Below are 9,394 nucleotides of genomic sequence, written 5' to 3'. Positions count from 1 at the left end.
TCTTTGAAACATTTAACAATTTATATTCAGGGAAATTTTTTTCATAAGTAAATTACATATGTTAGTTACATATGTCAAAAATCAATGTTGCATGACAATACTCAGGGCAAGGTTTCCATTGTTAACATACCTGTTATGCGTTAGTAATATGTGCTTCTCAGATATTGCCCACTGCCAGTTGAAACTGTGCTTGATGAAGGGAGCTGCTACGTTCCAGTTTAAAAAGAATCCTATGCTTGCAATTGAATTCAAGGTAATTTTGCAACTAAAAGGCAAGTTTTTATTTAATTAGAGACATAGTAATTAGTTTATTTATCTTCAGAATTATCTTAGCTCTATGAACATCATGGAATGCTGTTACAACAGAGCCTGTGGTGTCACACAGTAATGCTCTAAAAGTTAACTGCGTTTGTTATATTTCTATATTTGAGCTGTATTTGAGGCTGATTTATGATTTGTTTCCCCGTTATAGTGGGAGGAGTTTTTAAAAAGTAGATGTTACAATTTTGACAAGTCATTTTTTAAAGTTGTGATCACTTTGTGAAAATATTTATTTCCCAGATTAAGATTTCACAGAAAAGATTTGGCTTTGACTTTAACATAGCACAAATTTGCTTAACACTTTAATTTATGATTTAAGCCTATTAATTTATACTTGGAGAGAAACAGATTGTAGGATAATTGAATGTGGAACATAGGGTCCAAATTGTCATTAGCATAGAATAAAATCTCTATATTATACTTTGTCAGGCCATTGTCTTCTGATGGTTCAGGCTATGATTTTTGTAGCCATGCCCAAGTTAAACAACAAAATTCCATCAGAGGTTATGCTTTAGTGCTACACACAGAAAAGGGGAACACAAAACAAATATTTTGGGTTTAAGTTAAAGATACCAATATTAATCTGGAGAAGCGAAAGATGAAAGAAAAAATTCAAATAATTACTGACTTGGTGGAACTTGTATCTTTTGGCTTTGAATCCAGGATGAAATTCAAGTTGCTGTTGCTGCATCAGTAGGAAAGATTTCAACTTTTGGCAGTCTGATGTAATGTAGTGCTAGCAGCAGGTTTGGATTTATTCTGACTTCTGTATGATGCTAGCTTCTTGAGCTTCCTCTTTGTTTTGCCAGTGGGATTTTTGCTTATACATTCCAAATCAGTTTCATTTTTATCACAAAGTTGGGTTGATGGTATGTGTTGTTCTGTGCTCAGTTTTACTGCACTCATTAAGTACCAGTTTGAGACTTCCTAAACAAGTGCAATAATACAAAGATATGGTTGTGCTTCTATATTCAAATCCAGGCCCCATATGTTATAGGGTAATACGTTTATACAGCACTGTAACAAAACTACCTGTCTTATTTAGCAGTTCCTAGTTTGGTTGTCTAATTGCTTGGAAAAGTAAAACTTGTATTCTTTCATTAACATCAGAGATTCATTTTCCCATTTTCACCGAGTGGTTCAACTGTTATAGTACCTGTGTTAAATTATTGTGTAATCAAGTTTTGTGGCTGCAAGCCTATTTTGGCATTTCTGCATTTGTTATATAACAGTTGTACTCGCATTCAATTTATTAAACATCATCGTATAGCATGGAGTGATTACATTAAAAGAATAGTATTACCAATCAAATAAATTCCAAATCCAATAAGCACTTACAATGCAGTATTCAGAATTATTTCTTTATACTGAAACTGGAAGTCAAGAATTTTGTAATATGAAAAATAGATATTTGGCCCATTTATTTGCAGTGAGGAAAGAGTGATAGTAATTTATGTAAATTAATAGTAAGTCCATGTTCCTTTCTCCTATTCTTAAATTTCCTAAGCAGTTTTTATTTTAGTTAATAATGCTTCCCTATTTATTACATTAAAATAATTCAAAGTTTCCAAACACTTCTGTTAGATCCTTCAACCTCCATTATTGAAGAAAAAGACCATTCATTCCTCTGGTCTCTTCACAACCAAAAGCCCGTCATCTCTGGTGCTAATGAATCTTGAGATGATAATTTCTTTTTATAGGAGATGATTAAATTTACAAATACTTTGGGTCATGGTATTCAATACAGAATTATTAGATCTTAGGTTATTAAGTTGAATTTGAGATTTAACTAGTTATTGATAACTGATATTTTCAATATTTATCATTTAAGATGAATGTTTTATTTGAAATAATTATTCATATGTTGGATACCTCTAGCATATTTACTGTTTTTAGCCTGATGTCTGGAAAATACTGTGATAGCCTGCCACCATAAACTTGCAGAATTGAAACTAGGAATACAGTGGATTCCAGCTAATTGGTCCCTTGATTAATCGGGGCAGTCAGTTACTTGGGATGAATCTTAAAGAACAAAAAACAAGAAAACTGCCGGGATTCCCTTCAGTTATTTGGGTCAATACGCTGCTTAATTGGGACAGGAGAGTGTTGCCGAAGTTTCTAACTCAGGGTCACTCGCATAAACACTACACCATGCTTGGAGCATACTTAGAGAGCTCTAAGTCAGTTGCATGTGTTTGTGATTTTTGTCACTGATAGTTTGTGAGAAATTAGCAGTAAGACAATTCAGAACTTTTTTGCTTACTTCAGTTTCAAGCATTCAGGCTTGGAGTTGCCAGAAATGGCTGGGCATGAAAATAAAACAATTTCACTACTTCAAGTTGGGAACTACAAAGAATTTGAAGGTACTAATCATTTTGAATGTTGCAATGAAAATTGAGAATTGGAAGATGCAGTTGTATGAAGGCAGTCCATTATCTGTTCTAGGTGTCTGCACTCTTTTTGTTAATTTACAGTTAATCAGAAGGACACAGCTGGCACACTGGATGAATTTCTCTGATAACTATTAAGAACTGCAGTTTTATAATACTGTAGTAATATTGTTAGTGTTTTAATTCTGTATTTCATTTAAATACATAATCTGTTACTCAGTTAAACTATAGTTAAAACGTGTGTGTGTGTATACAGTGGCATGCAAAAGTTTGGGCACTCCTGGTCAAAATTTCTGTTGCTGTGAATAGTTAAGTGAGTAGAAGATGAACTGATCTCCAAAACCCATAAAGCTAAAGATGAAACATTCTTTTCAACATTTTAAGCTAGATTAGTGTATTACTTTTGTTTTGTACAATTTTAGAGTGGGAGGAAAAGGAAAGGAGCACCATGCAAAAGTTTGGGCACCCCGAGAAATTTGAGCTCTCAGATAACTTTTACCAAGATCTCAGACCTTAATTGGCTTGTTAGGGCTATGGCTTGTTCACAGACGTCATTAGGAAAGGCCAGGTGATGCAAATTTCAGAGCTTTATAAATACCCTGACTCCTCAATCCTTGCCCCTACAATCAGCAGCCATGGCTTCTCTAAGCAGCAGCCTAGCACTCTGAAAATTAAAATAAATGATGCCCACAAAGTGGAGAAGGCTATAAGAAGATAGCAAAGCATTTACATGTAGCCGTTTCCTCAGTTCGTAATGTAATTAAGAAATAGCAGTTAACAGGAACGGTGGAGGTCAAGTTGAGGTCTGGAAGACCAGGAAAACTTTCCGAGAGAACTGCTCGTAGGTTTGCTAGAAAGGCAAATCAAAACCCCCCATTTGACTGCAAAAGACCTTCAGGAAGATTTAGCAGACTCTGGAGTGGTGGTGCACTGTTCTAATATGCAGTGATACCTGTACAAATATGACCTTCACAGAAGAGTCATCAGAAGAAAACCTTTCCTGCGTCCTCACCACAAAATTCAGAGTCAGAAGTTTGCAAAGGAACATCTAAACTAGCCTGATGCATTTTGGAAACAAGTCCTGTGGACTGATGAAGTTAAAATAGAACTTTTTGGCCGCAATGAGCAAAGGTATGTTTGGAGAAAAAAGGGTGCAGAATTTCATGAAAAGAACACCTCTCCAACTGTTAAGCATGGGGGTGGATTGATCATGCTTTGAGCTTGTCTTGCAGTCAGTGGCACGGGGAACATTTCACTGGTAGAGGGAAGAACGAATTCAATTGAATGCCAGCAAATTCTGGAAGCAAACATCACAATGTCTGTTAAAAAAAAGGTGAAGATGAAAAGAGGATGGTTTCTACAACAGGATAATGATCCTAAACACATCTCAAAATCTACAATGGACTACCTCAAGAGGTACAAGCTGAAGGTTTTGTCATGGCCCTCTCAGTCCCCCGACCTAAACATCATAGAAAATCTGTGGATAGACCTCAAAAGAGCAGTGCATGCAAGACGGCCCAAGAATCTCAGAGAACTAGAGGCCTTTTGCAAGGAAGAATGGGTGAAAATCCCCAAACAAGAATTGAAAGACTCTTAGCTGGCTACAGAAAGAGTTTACAAGCTGTGATACTTGCCAAAGGGGGTGTTACTAAGTACTGACCATGCAGGGTGCCCAAACTTACGCTTCGGGCCCTTTTCCTTTTTTGTTATTTTGAAACAGTAAAAAATGGAAATAAAAAAAGTAATCTTGCTTAAAATATTAAAGAAATGTGTTATCTTCAACTTTACGCCTTTTGGAAATCAGGTCATTTTTTACTCAGCTATTCACAGTAACAGAAATTTTGACCAGGGGTGGCCAAACTTTTGCATGCCACTGTGTGTGTGCGTGTGTGTACGTACTGTTTTAAACCATGCAGACTTCATTGATTGAAGACACATTGAATTATCTTCCGTGACACAGACACTTCCTTTGCATGACTGACGTGGGCATAATACTTCTAAGTTAAACCATTTTGGAATCCTTTTGTTATCTAGAATGATATAATTTAAATTAATGCCTGCTGCTGTCTGGATCACCACTGAAGACTTTATTCTGGAAGAATATGTGGTCAAGTTTTAGAAGAACCAAGCCATGAACCTAATTTTGAGGTCATAGTTTTTTTCCTTTGTGGGCGTGCAGTGACAAGTACCATTTTGTTGAATCTGGTTATCTCAATTTCTGCAGCACCGAAGTCTGAATGCCTTGTGACTCCCATTATTTTTTGGTCTTGCTTATGTTGAATCATTTGAAAATTAATCTTACTGAGAGTACAAATAGGCAACTTTGGAGGTATTAATATACTGTGCCATCTTAAACTCTTCCGAGAAATTTTCATTTCTTTTTGTGTGCAATTTTTTGGATTACACTTTTGCAAACTGCCTGAAAACAGTGCTGCATAAAAGAAGTTTTTCATTATTCTGTTTTATCATACATTGATAAATTGGGGATAAGAGAGATAGTTTACTCATCTTGGTTTATGCAGCAAATTTATGAAATGTGTTCTCATCTTCCTAATTTCTTTCATGGATGAATTTAAAACCTCCATTTTTGCTTCTTGTTCTCAAATATTGATGATATTTGTATAAAGTTCTAATGTAATGATTTCCAAAGTTTATTTCCTTTTCATGGTTTCAGGTAATTCTCCTTGTTCCAATATCCAAGCATAGTTTTAGTTGCCTGATGTTTGAATTTTTATTCCAGGTCTCCATTTCATGTTGTTGAGGATGCATTAGTTCAATTATTTTATACTTATTGTGCATCAGGTGTGGATGTTACCATTGTTAGGGTTGCCTTTTGGATCTTATCTACCCTGTTGTTATGATTCCAGTATTTCCTTTGTGTTTCCCTGCACAAGTACTAGACTTGTTCACATTAACATCGTATCTTCAGTCAGCAAATTTGATACTTCTTTGTTGTTCATCTACAGTGGTGACCTATTAAATGTCAAATATCCCATTTCTTTCCATTTCTCTTTTGTCTAGCTGCATTAACCAGAATGCACTTGCAATACATATTTCTCTCCTATCTTGTGAGTATGGAATTTCACATCATTTGGTTTATCATCTATTATGTAACTTTAGAAGAATTTATCTAACTTCAGCTTGGCAGAGTTTGTTCTAGATCAACCATTTTCATTGCTTGGCAATAGTGAGAGCTAACAAAATTGAACTACCAACAAATTGACATCGTTCCTCTACGTCACTGAATTCTTGTCTGATCAAAGTTGGCAACGGTTTCTACGGAGCAACATTCTGAAGGCTGTCTAACATCTTGAAAATTAGGGTTAGGTGATAAAAGCTGTTAAGAATTACAAGCTCCTTTATGAAAAAGGAGCTAATCTAAATTTATTGAGGCTTCTCATAGTGAATAAACACTCACTCCCCGGAAGAAAGCCTTCCTGACTTGTCTGCCTAGTTCACTCTGCATTATTTTTTTCTCAGCAATGAGTTTATAAACTTCCCCAATTCAGACACATAACTATCTTTATTCCAGCTATTAAAAAGCTATTGAACTCTGTAGGTTGTACTTGGGTGAGGCCACAATTTTGCTTTGCATTTGCTTGACTTTCTAAAATACTTTGCATGTCTTATTTGCCAAAAATTCTCAGAGATCTGACTCTTCGTACATAGCAGTCCTAAGATGCACCAATGAACTTTTTTAAGAGTGGAAAAAATAAATTTTCATTCTGTGCTGTTTGAGTATTTGAGCCAACTCTCTCTTATAGGTTAAAGTGCTAAGTATACAGTATATCTTAATATTGTTGGCCTTTGCAATGAGGAACACAAGTCTTGTTCAAAAGGCTTCAAATTCTTGCTAAAGTAGTTTACCCTGGGAAATGGTACAGTTTTTGACTTGAACAATTACTAATTATCGTGAAGGTTTGTCATAGGACTTTTCTGTATCTGATTTTAACTTGAGATTTTAGTAGTCTGCTGCTTATTTTATGTTGTATCTTATGGTGAATATATTCATTCAGTTCTATTAAGTAGATTAAGGCCATGGACCCAATGATTATTGAGAACTACAAATGTATTTGTGTGCATCTTGAAGTAGAGCTAGTGGATGGTGGTATTTTCAAGTTGTCACTATTTCTTCCATGTGACATTTGTGATGGAGATGGTGTTGAATGAGCCCTGGGAATTTGTGGCAGTGCTGTCATGGTACATGGTGCTATTTCATTAAATTCCTTTGTATAGATGGTGTCACGTTTCTCAAATTATACTCAGCCAAGTAAGTGAAGTGTATTATATTACAACTTATTGTTATCTTCCAGATGGTACAAAGATTATGGGATTGATGAAGTGGAGAAATACCTGCAGAAGACCCGACCTCTGGCTTACTGTAATTGCCGCTATTCAATATATTGTCAATGTTGATCTCTGCCTCTGGAAGGAGTTTACCATAGGCATTTCTGTTTATCATTATGAAGTGGCATATACTTGTTGAAAATGACAATTGCCTAGTCATGAATTGCACATATTTTACTTGGCACTTTTCAAATTGATGCCATTGTCTAGGCCATGCTTGTATGTATGAACTGCTTCACTATCTGTGAATAGAATGGAAGTCCTGTGGAGGCAGGTCAGTGATGAAGCAGCTGAATACATGGCTCTGAGGAACTGTTGCATTGATGATCTGAGGATGAGATGGTTATCCTCCAACAACCACAACCATCTTCTCATCATTTCTATGGACTGGTTACTTTTGTTTTCACCAGGAACCTATACTCTTGAATGCAGTAGTGAAAATGCTGAACAGGGATTATAAATGACTCCTAAGTTTATTTGATTTTGCAGTATCATTAATGTGCTTTTGGTGAGCAAAAATAGATTTAGCTTCTGGGCTAATTTTTATAGTTGATATTGGTTCCTTTTTTGTGTGTGGGAGATAAAGGAGGACACAAAGAGAGCAAGAGAACCACCAATTCAATGACAGCGAATAACATTTGTCTGCAGTGCTGTGAAAATCATTTCTGTTCCAAATACCCAAGGCCCTACCTCACTGGGAGCTAAAAACAGAAGTGAACCCACCAGAGTGAAAGAAGCAGTTCATGCCTGCCTTAAGGAGTTATTCAAAGACCTTAACCACCATAATTGTTATTGGTGTGGGTACTCATGATACCATCTTACAGCAACTAAAGTAGGCTCTCCATCACAAACAATTTGTGAAGGGTATATTCCAACTGATAAAATATAAGGCCATGGAGCAGACAATAACTCCAATGAAAGCCTGAAACTCAGTAATGAAAAGCTTCAGTCTCAAATCCACAATCTCATCATCTAATGTGGAAGAAATGGATATACGAGCGGATCACAGGAGTGCCATAATCATGGCTATCACCAAGAAAGGAGACTTGCCCAACTGGTAATTGCAGAAGGGTCCCTGCTGTATGCTATAGGGAAAGTCTTTGCTCGGGCCCTCCTAGATCACCTTCCAGAGAAGATAACTTTCCAAGTTACAGTGTGGATGATGTCCACCCTGAAGTACAATAAATATGTGCAGCAACCCTGAAGTACAACACACTGTGCAACAACCCTGAAGTACAACCGACACTGTGCAACAACCCTGAAGTACAATAGACACTGCAACAGCGCTGAAGAAGTTGCAGCAAGCAGATTCTAGAACTGGGATGTGTCTATTGGCTTACTGAATCTGTGCTGATAATCAAGTTCTCATTTCAAGGGACATTTATTATCAAAGTATATGTGCAGTTTTCAACTCTGAGATTAATGGACAGTCAGGAAAAGCATGGAGCCATTCAAAGAAAAACATCACCCCCCTCCCATGCACAAAACAACCCCCAAACCTTCTGTGCAAAAAAAAGAGCAACCAGAAATAGGAACATCAAACCCGGAACCCCAACAACCTCTCTTCCCCCCCCCCCCCCCCACTGTGTATAATAAAACAAACTGCGCAAATGGCAAGAAGAAAGAATGGGGTGGAAACACAGAATTTGAAGCACAATATTGAAAGAGTCCTAATGAGCTACTGTCCAATTCATAAGTTGTAGACCCCCCAGAACTTTGGTATTATCCCCCAACGGCATTGCACAAGAGAGAGGAGAGCACCCAAACACAGGGGTCTTCCCTTAGGAGCAGCAGGAACGTCACACATAAACACCCTCCTCTTACAGCAGTGAACAAGAGGCTGGCAGACCACACTGAGTACTTGCACACCTTTTGCATTCACCTACACAAATTTGATTTTACTGTTCCCAAGTTTCCCTCACTGCCTCCTTGCAGAAAACATTGAAGCAAACAACGGTAGGCATTTCTACGGTGAGAGAAAACATGCGGTGCAGTGATAGTACTGAAGTTCAGGATTGAACTTGGTTGCTGGAGCTGCAACTTTACTAGATTTTTGATTCCACCAGTGACGATCAACGGTGAGACACTTCTCGCATTCAGCTGCCCACAAAAGCTCAATGCAGTTATATTTGCCCCAACGATGTAGCATCATTGTCCGCACTAATGTGTCTACAACGGAACTAAGCTTGGTGAACAGTGTCAAACAAGTCTATATCATTGCCCCACCACTTTCCTACTGCATTGTTATATTTCACTTCCAACATTTGTGTACTCCTAGGGATCAAGTCCCAAGATTTTGTTGATTCCTTCCATAGGACACTCAAAGCAGCTGAGCA

The sequence above is a fragment of the Hemitrygon akajei genome, chromosome 5 (assembly GCF_048418815.1).
Source record: "Hemitrygon akajei chromosome 5, sHemAka1.3, whole genome shotgun sequence".
Classification (NCBI taxonomy): Eukaryota; Metazoa; Chordata; class Chondrichthyes; order Myliobatiformes; family Dasyatidae; genus Hemitrygon; species Hemitrygon akajei.
The sequence above is the reverse complement of the archived record's forward strand: the minus strand, read 5'-3'. Positions refer to the sequence as shown.